Source organism: Choloepus didactylus, chromosome 2, assembly GCF_015220235.1.
Source record: "Choloepus didactylus isolate mChoDid1 chromosome 2, mChoDid1.pri, whole genome shotgun sequence".
NCBI classification, from domain to species: Eukaryota; Metazoa; Chordata; class Mammalia; order Pilosa; family Megalonychidae; genus Choloepus; species Choloepus didactylus.
Window position 1 is genome coordinate 137,098,788 of NC_051308.1, and position 9,939 is coordinate 137,108,726.

Consider the following 9,939-nt stretch of genomic DNA (forward strand, 5'->3'; position numbering starts at 1 on the left):
TCATGGCATTACTGTGCTCAAAACCTTCCAAATGCATCTCATTGTTCCCACAGTAAAAGCCAAAGTTACTGTATTGCCCCCCATCACCCTATGTTGTCCTCACTCATGACTTCAATGGTCTTATCTACTTCTTTTTTTGCTCCTTTGTTGCCTCACAGGCTTAGCTGGCCTATGAACATTCAGACACACTTTGGCCCTAGAATCTTTACACTGAATTTTCCTCTGCCTTAAATATCTATCATATCTAGAGAATGTGGAATTCTCATTTCCACACCTCCTCCAAGTCCAAATACTTCTCAATGAGACTTACCTGAACTATCCTACTTAAAATTGCAAACCCTTCCTATACTTCTGGTCTCCTTTACCTGTTATACTTTTGTTCTGTTTTGTATGGCTCATCACATATACGTGCTCAAGATGCACTGAATTTTTGGTTCAAGAGCAGAGATTTCAGGGTGTGGTGGTGGACTATATTAAGCCAACCAGAGAGACTAGCAAAGCATTGAGGTGTGATTCAGATGGCATATTTAAGAAAAGGTAAAGTCATTCAGTTTTCCTACCATGAAAATCGGGAGGACATAGTTGAGCAATAGCAGAGGCTGGGAAATAGGCCAAAGCAGGATCATTGCAGCTATGTTTGTAAGTTATCTCCTAAAGAACAAGCAGCACTGAAGGACTTTGGGAAGGGCTTAAGAAGAGCATCTTTTTAAAAAATCCTGTGGTGACTAGAATTGAAGGATTGCAGCAGATATAGCAGACATATGTTCATCCTTGATAACCTGTTCAGGGTTTTTTTGTTTGTTTGTTTTTAAACCTATATCCACATTTTGTGAAGGTCATTTTGGTTCTGATTCTGTTATTTTCTGTTAAAATATTTTATTATCAAGTTATTTATTTTTTGTCTAATGCTAAAACTAGGCAGAATTTCTTAGCATTTCACTAGAGCAGTGGTTATCAACCAGGGGCAATTTGGCCTAAGAAGACAATTTGGCAATGCCTAGCAACACTTTTGATTTTCACAACTAGAGGGAAGGGAGTGCTGCAGGTATGTCGTAGGTAAAGGTCAGGGATGATGCTAAACATCCTCTAATGCCCAAGACAATCCCACACCACAAAAAATTATCCAAAGCAAAATGCCAATAGTAGCAAGTTTGAGAAACCCCTCACTAAAGATAAAGGTCTTTTGTTTAAATATGAAAACTAGTAAAATTACTTTTGTCTGAATATTATAAACACAATTAGGTCATATAGTGCTTTGACATTTTTAATGTTGTTTTATATGTGCTGTCCCTGAGAGGTGTGATTTCCGTTTCAGTTATCTTCACTCCAACTCTTCTTTCATGATTTATATAGTTATCTATGTGAGCTACAGAATGAATTGTGTTTCTTCTATAGTTATTTTTTTTCTTCCCTTCTATAACTAGGGAAGTTAAACTTTTCTTTAAGGATATATTCACCCTGTCACATTGTCATTCACTTATTATCTTCCTAAAAGAGAATAAATTACTGCTTCTCCATAATACTACAGTTAGGACAGTAATCCTATTGCATGCTAATCATCTCCATGTCTGTATTTCCTACAAGATTATGGAATTCTTGAAGAAAGCTAATTTTTGTTATCCTATTGAGTGAGCACTGTACTCAATAAATCACTTCTAAAACAATGGAAAATTGAAAGCATTCAAAACAGGATTCTGCTTTAATATTCTTAAAAGATATGTAGACACCTCAGAAATTCGTAGAAAGATTGATAAATAAGTAGAGATATTCACACAGTGGAATCAATCTAGCCGTGAAAATGAATGTTATGGATATACAGTAGCAACACAGATTTATCTTTGAAATAATGATCAAACACTCATAAATATTTACATATTATATTATACTTTTCATAAAACAAAAAAGGCAAAACTATACATTGCTTGAAAATACATTTGAATATATAGGAAGAGTATTTTTAAAAAGAAAGTGATACTACTCAAGTCAGGAAAGCTTTTGTCACCAGTTTTGGTGAGGAGAAGGGTTAGGATGTAGCATACTGTTAGAAAAGTGTATCAACAGTGTCCTCATTCTAAATCTAGCTGGAGGGCTCACAAAAGTTCACTTTATTACTATAGTCCATAATTCACCTTTTATTTTATGTTGAATCATTCTGTCCATAAGAAATATTATACTATTACAAACATTTAAAAATATAAAAAATTCTGAAGACAATCCAATCTCATAAACTGAGCTCCATACTTCCAGTTAGAATAAGCACTCAAAATTAACCTGAGTGATTTCTCCAAAATATTTTCTCTTGAACATTTGCATAAGGAGATGCACCATGGTCAAAAAGAAAAGTTACAGGGTAAAAATATTTTTTGATGCACTGCCTAAAGTATCTCCTTATTGGAGATTCGTGATACATACCCATAAAAGCCATTAAGTCAACTTGTTTGACTTTGTTTAGTTCAGTATTTCTCAAACTTATTTGAACACATAATTTTCATCCATCATTAGAACAAGTGTTCAATTGAACACACTATAGGTAATACAAATGCTAAATTTACCAGACTTGCTGTAAATCCATGGCCATCAATGGCATCCATGGGGGATGGGAAGTAAATTAAATCTCAATGAAAGTATAAAATTTGATACTAGGTACAAGCTTTCAGATTGATCCTGTAGGCTTGATTTTGTTTTGGGGTTGTGTGCATTATTCTGTGCCCCCTCAGAATAGATATATTATAATGCATTATTAATCTTGACTTAATCATACATTGTTGCCAAAGCTATCTTACTGTTTTACTCATGTGTGCACATAAATTATATTAGACATATTAGATTGCTGGATCAAGTGTATCAGATTCATTCATTTTGCATTCCACAAAGGAATTGGAATAAAGCTTCCAAAACACAAAGTGTGGTATTTTGAAAATATTTTGGCCCACCCTTATATATATTTCATATCTACTGAATTTTTATGTAGATTTATTCTCCTCTTTGCCTAACTCAATTTTTGACTATATGACTCTTTTAGAGTATGACTACACTAACAACAAATATTTTTCTTGAAAGTAAGATTATGCTCCTGTAACACTGCTTTAAATTAATTGTGGTAATATAGATATTATAATTTACTCAGCGAAGTATATTAGTGATTTGAAATAAGTTTCAAAAATGAGGACATGGCATAATTCTATTATTTTAATTACCATGTACTCCAAGGAGAAAAGTGAACATTCTTTAAGTTTTCAATTAACCCTTGAGAAATTAGATGTTTTATTTAAATAAGCTCCTTAATACTAGTGATATAATTCATTTTAAAATGGGAAAATGTTATAATTATATTTTGAAGGTTATAGGAGATGAAAAATACTTCCCTAGAGAGACTAAAAGCACCTTCTTAATAGAAATACTAAAAATATGACACAATGAAAATTCATTATGAGCTTTCCAGTGATTGTTTTTATTCAGTTAAGGATAGCTATTAATGTTACCCTGAAATTTATTCAGTTGTGTTTTGGTACATTCAATGAGCAATCTTAATCCCTTTCCTGGAAAACATACAACTTAAGCAAAATCTATTTTTCTTAGAATGGGTCTTTGATTTGTTTTCCCTTAGATTTATAAAGAATGGCTCACAAGTCATTAGTGCCAGCATTCATATCCATTAGTCATTGGAATAGACCATTTCCCAACTGGGTGACACTACATTTCCAATGGCCACCCAATTAATGATGGTCTAATTGACTCATCTGCAAATCTTGCAAAGCAATACTTTTACTAAGTAAATTGAACTTGCCATTGCTAGAACTCTGCAGGGCTGAGAGACGTAATTAACTATGCTGATGCATACTTGATCTTAGAAGCCCTGGGGGTGATCAATAATTAGTTTCATTCTGAAATGCTTTTGTTGCTAGAAACATGGCACAATATTTCTGAATTACTGAAGTTTTGATGACTTTTTCTTATTTGGATCAGAACAGAAAAGCTGTAGCTAACCCAAACTTTATAGCATAATAAATTTTCCAAAGTATCTTGAGATTAAAAACAATCAAAGTAAATGAAGCATCAGGTACTATTTATCTTCAGAAATATTAGTACCTCCAAAACAATGGAGGCCAAACTAACAACTACTCTGTATCCATCACATTCAAAGTTCTGTAACAGCCACATTTCATTTCATAAGAGCAAAAAGGAATTAAAGGATCTGATTGGCTGATAAAAATTCTAAATTGTGGCTTCCTGGAAAATTCATGACCTGAAATTTATGAGCCTTACTATTTAATTAAGAGTAAGAATTCTGAGCACAGAGACTCCAATCAGTACAATTCATGTGAGTCAATATTTATGGTACCCATCAGTTAGCAAAGCAGGCAGAAGGAATTGCATTCTCTGATAGTCTAATAATAATTCCAAAGCCAGAAATTCTAAGTTCATGGAAATCAAAATATTTTCTTAGCAGATGCTATGTGAATAGCCATATAATATAATTTTCTAGCTTCATAGCCCCATTTTTCTTTAAACTTGGGAAAAAACGGTTAAATTAGTGAAGTATCTCTCTCTTCTAATTTAGGAGATGACACTGCAGCAGATTTGTCTTTCTGCTTCCCAGATGTAAGGGTGTCTGTTTTGCTCTGTATTAGGTGAGATCAACCACTTTTCCAGTAACACTAAGATTTCATCCTGGAACTGAAATAGATTTGATAATAAAGGAAATGCACACTTAATGATTCCCTTAGTTGTGATCACTTTTCTTTGGACATGATCACAGAAATTCTGATATTAAATTGAGTAAGCCCGCCACAGTATAGTCTCACCAATACATTCTAATGCCTGTTAGGGCTAAAAAACATCAGGACTGAATGGTTTTAATGCAGTGACCTTCAAGTTCTGCAGCATGTCACATTTTTACTCTATTATGACTGTCAGAATGTTTAATTAGGCAGGAAAGGAGTAGAGGGGAAAGTGGGATACAATTTCTGTCTTAAGAGCAAAGTTGTATAGCTTGAAGACACGTCTGCATCATACCAAGTCACAGAAGAACTTTGTCTCATGAGTGTATGAAAGAACTGAATTTCCCACTAGCAGAGACCCTAGTTGAAAAGTGTTCCTGCAAGAGCTGGCTCATTCACCTGGCTGCCTGATAATCCTATGGCCACAAACTTCCCCCATCTGACTTGGATTTGTTGGCATGCTTTTCTCTTCAAATATGAAATATATAAAAAGAATCAGAAATACATTCTCAAATAAAATACAAACTAGACTTTTCACTTAGTGTGAGAAAACTATCTCAGTAAGTGAAAGTCAGGAAGAGAAAGAATCTGGTGTGAAATATAGAAGGAGGCCACCTATTATAAATCTTATAGCTCTGCAGTCATACTCTGTGGGTTTATAATACAAACTCCATCATTTACTAGTTGTGTGATCGTGAAAAATGTGTTGAACCTCCCTATGATCTCAGTTTTCCTATTTTTAAAATGGGTTAATATTAAAACATATCATATGATTATGAGGGTTTCAATAGAAAATTAATGTAAATGCATGTAACAAAAATAATTATTACTATTCTGATTGGTCTAACAAATTATCATAACATCTATTTAATTAATGATGATAATAGCTAATATTTATTGAGCATTTGAGCACTTACTATGTTCCAAAAGCCTTACAAATACTGTCACTAATTCTTACAGCCTTCCCATGAGATAAGTATTATTTTATAGATAGGGAGATGGAGGCACAAAGAAATAAAATAACTTTCCCAAAATCACAAAGGTACTGGGGCTGAGATGAAAGAGCTCATGCAAGAATATCATAAAACTCTGAATGACACAAATTGACAACATAAGAAGTGAAACTGGCTGCTGCTTCGGATCTCCAGAGGTTTAATCTCCACGTTACAGAGCTGGGGGAAACAGCCATTACCTAGGTCATGAAAACACTGCCTTTTCCATAGAAAAGAACTCTTTTTACTAGAAGAAAACAGCACTATCTTACCATGTCTAGAAAATAGTTTGAAAATAGTTTTTTGTTTTAATTTTAAAAATATTTTTCCAATATGGCATCTTATAAAACCAAGCTTTTGCATGCACAGGATAAAATAAACAGGGTGAACTGATAGAGAAAAGGAGTCTCTAGAAGTAAGCTATTTAATATATGAGCTTTTAAATCTTTCAAGTGGAAAAAATAACTGCCCTACTTTCAAAAGGAGTTCCCTTAGATTAAAATAGGTTCATAAAAATGTTCTAAGAATAAAAATTATTATATTGATAAAATACAAGATATTAATATTAATCATTAGGGAAACAATGCATATGGTTACATAGACACAAGCTTAATTGAAAGAATTATTGTAAGATAAATTTCCTGGGAGAATACACCTAAAATCTGTCATTTTCCAAGGACTACTATGAATCTACCTTGCAAGCACTTGCTTCATTTGTTTTTCAATGAGCATTTGATATTTTATTCACAAAATATAAGCAACTTACATCCCTCTCTGTGAAACTTTTCTCTTCAAATAAGTTTATGTAGAAGGCCATGAGATGTACCAATTATAAAACATGTTGAAATGAAGACATTTTAAAATTACAAAATACAATCTGGTACTTTATGCAAGAATTCTATAAAGTTTGTCAATCAGTGTAAAAAATATTTTGTTTCAGCCAAAGGTAAGACATGTTCAGTTTATGTTGATTTATAGGGTTATTTCTGCTTTGTTGGAGACTTTTCTCTTTGTCTATCCTGATTTTTCTTTGATTTTCTTTGGTTTTAAAACAAAAAACTATTTTCAAGCTGTTTTCCAGACATGGTAAGATAGTGCTATTTTCTTTGGTTCTCTGTTCAGAATACTTGCTAGATTTTTCCCATCATCTCTCGACACTGTTCTGATATCTATCTTCATCACTTCTAGAGCCTAAATGTTTCCTATTTTTTTCCCTTGACTTTGATATCTCTTTTCTTCTAAAATTTTCACTGTCCTTATTTTGGTGCCTGTGCTTCTCATTTTCAGAAAAAGTATTTCTTCTCTCTCCTCTCTTCTTTTTGGGATCACTATGCTTATTTTCAAAATCTATGTGCATTTCTTCATCTCTGTCATTCACAATCCTACTGTAACTATTTTGTTCAGACGGCACCCTTCTGTCTGAAGTATATTTTTTTGTGGGATCTCTCCAATTTGGATCTCTTGAATTTTGATCTCTGTGTTTTTCTGACCTTCTTTCTCTCTCAGTCCTTGTTTCCTGGTGCCTTTGTCCTGGTCTTCGTTCCTCTTGTTTCCTATTATTTGTTTGTTGTTTCCTGATCAAATTATCTGTTTCTTTATTTCTGGCTTTCCCTTGTGCCTTCTTTCTTATATCTTTAGCTGAGGCAGAACTATGACTATTGGTAGTTGAAGAATCTCTCACTTCACTGGAAGACCCTGAGCTGCTATCACTGCTGTCAGATTCAGAATCAGAGGAGTCAGACTCTGAAGAGGAGGATGCAGAAGAGGAAGAGGAAGGGGAGGATTTATTTTGCTCAACATCTGGTTTCTGGGTCATTATGACCTTTGGTGTATTTTTGAGATGCTCACACAATTCATCCATTAAATCTCCAAGACCTATAGATGTAAAGAAGTTGATGGCAAACTGAATATTTCTTGGATTATCTTGGGGTAATAAACCTTCAAAGAATGGCTGTAAGGTTTCATCCTTTAATCTTGCATTAAGTTTAGGAAGACCCATGTATTCACACAGTTCCTGAAAAAATATTTAAACAAAAATTCTAATGGATGATGTAGTGGTTTCTTCATTCAGCTTCATACACTCAAGAACACTCCAAGTGAAGCAGTGTATAAAAGGGGATCAAACATCATAGCAACATTTATCAATTTGTTTGTTTCCAAGCAATGGATGGTGCCATACTGTTCTCTGAATATGCTTTCAAAAGATTCCATGTATTCTTTTTTTAGCATGTCAAAAGGCCCTTCTAATAAGCCAAAAATTTCTCAAATGTCCTTTGTTGGGCACAGCAATCAAGTCTCATGTTGCAGAGTTCTTTTGTTTGACTCTCAGGAAACTCCATTTTCAGCAGTTTGTGAGCACATTCTTCAAAATCTAAACTTGATTGAAAAGCAAGAAAAATTGTGTGATTAAATGAGATCAGATTAATTTCTGTTTTGTCATGAATAGCTACTTTTTGACCTTCTTCACCTTCTTCTCCCTCTTCATCCTCCTCTTCTTCCTCCTCTTCACTACTTCCAGCATCTTGGTCTGTGTTTGAGTTACTGTCTCCATCAAGAATTCTTTCTAAATGGCTTTGTACTTCTCTTCATTTGCCATAAAATCTTGAAAACATTAAGAACATCTTCTGGATTATAATCATCCTCTAGAGGAAGCACATGGGTGAACTGATCATCTTCCACTAGGTCAAGTCCCTTTAGGATAACAGGGTGGTCCTTGAATCCATCCTTACGTACTGCAAACATCACTTCAATCATATACTGAACTTTTTTGTCAATTTCAGACTCCTGGGGAATGTTTCAAAGGCATTCAAATATAGGATTAATTCCTCTTGGTGACACTTCTATTAATCTGAAGCCACATTCCTTGAGAAAACCAATGGATACTTCAACATTATCATCTGTTGGTCTTTCCAGGAGCAAAGTGGGCATTTCTAAGCATAAAACTTCATGTGTCACATTTTGGTTAATAAGATGTACTATAAATTTTGAAGCAGTCAAACAAAGTTGCTTGTCATTTCTTCGATAGCCTTTTTGAAAATTAAGAATTAATCTCTTGAGGATTAATTCTCCAATTTGTGGAAATTTTGAGTTGATAATTGCCACTAGTGCTGCCTAAACATGGGTGAAGATTGGAGAAACAGTTTGTGCTTGCAGAACAGATCTTGACAGCAGTCCTCTTCCACTAACTATGTTTTCTTGAAGAAGCTCTTGAATAATAATACCTCTATTAGAAATGCTGACTTTGTTGATAAGACCACTGATTGACTTCTTTAGGGCCTCACAGCTCATTCTCTAATATGCTAAGCTGTTTTTATCCGTAATCTGTTCTTGTATCATTCTGAGCTTTGCAGGAGGACTATATGCTCTACCAGTATGAGTGGAGATTCACATCCTTGAACTCTGTTTCCAATTAATTTCTGAATAACTGCCTTATTAGAGACCTTAATGAGTGATAAAGAAACTTTGAAGAGCCCACTATTCCTTTAAATAATAAATTTGAACTCCCGCAGAAAAATCACTGCTGGCTACAATTTTCAAAATTAACTTTAAATTTCTAAAGCTATCTATATTCTATCGGAAATGGAAGAAACATTTTGAAATCAAAATGGGGCAAAGACAACATGAAAACAACATTATGTTGTCCTTAGAATATAATATTTCTTGAAGACTATGCTGTGCTTTTCAGCAGAGTCTGTGCTTTTTCTTTAACCAATTTATTTCTGCCACCACCCTATTTTGTGCTGGAGACTTTGAAAGCTAATTAAAGCTATATTGAATGGTTTGGACCAAAACCAAACAATGATAAATTTCCAGAATGTTTTTGTGCTTAGGGTTTAAAAGTTTCAAGAAGAAAAATGCATCATCTCATAAGCTTTCCCTGTTTTGTCTTCATCTCTAATGCAGCATCATCCAACACCCTAAGGAAAACACTGAGGATTCAAAATCAGAAATTTGAATATAAAGAAACAAAATTTACAATTTTTTCCCAAAAGATTTTCTAAATCCAAAGAAACCTGGAAGTTTGCTAACAGGTAACAAATGTATATGCCTTTTTAACTCATATAAGAAGTTGATAATTTATCAACTTTAATAGGAAAAAAATAGAATAAATATGTATACCTCTGTTGTAGCAAAGTACATTTATTCAGACAAATAAACAGATAAATTATTAGTATCTAGAGATACAATGGAGTAAAAATAAGTGATCAACACCAGAAATTGTGATT

The 9,939-nt window shown here is 33.7% G+C and overlaps 1 pseudogene; it reads right to left on the reverse strand.

Moving 5' to 3' along the window:
- Positions 1-6,693: 6,693 nt before the first annotated feature.
- LOC119518427 lies at positions 6,694-8,656 on the reverse strand (annotated as a pseudogene).
- Positions 8,657-9,939: the final 1,283 nt, after the last annotated feature.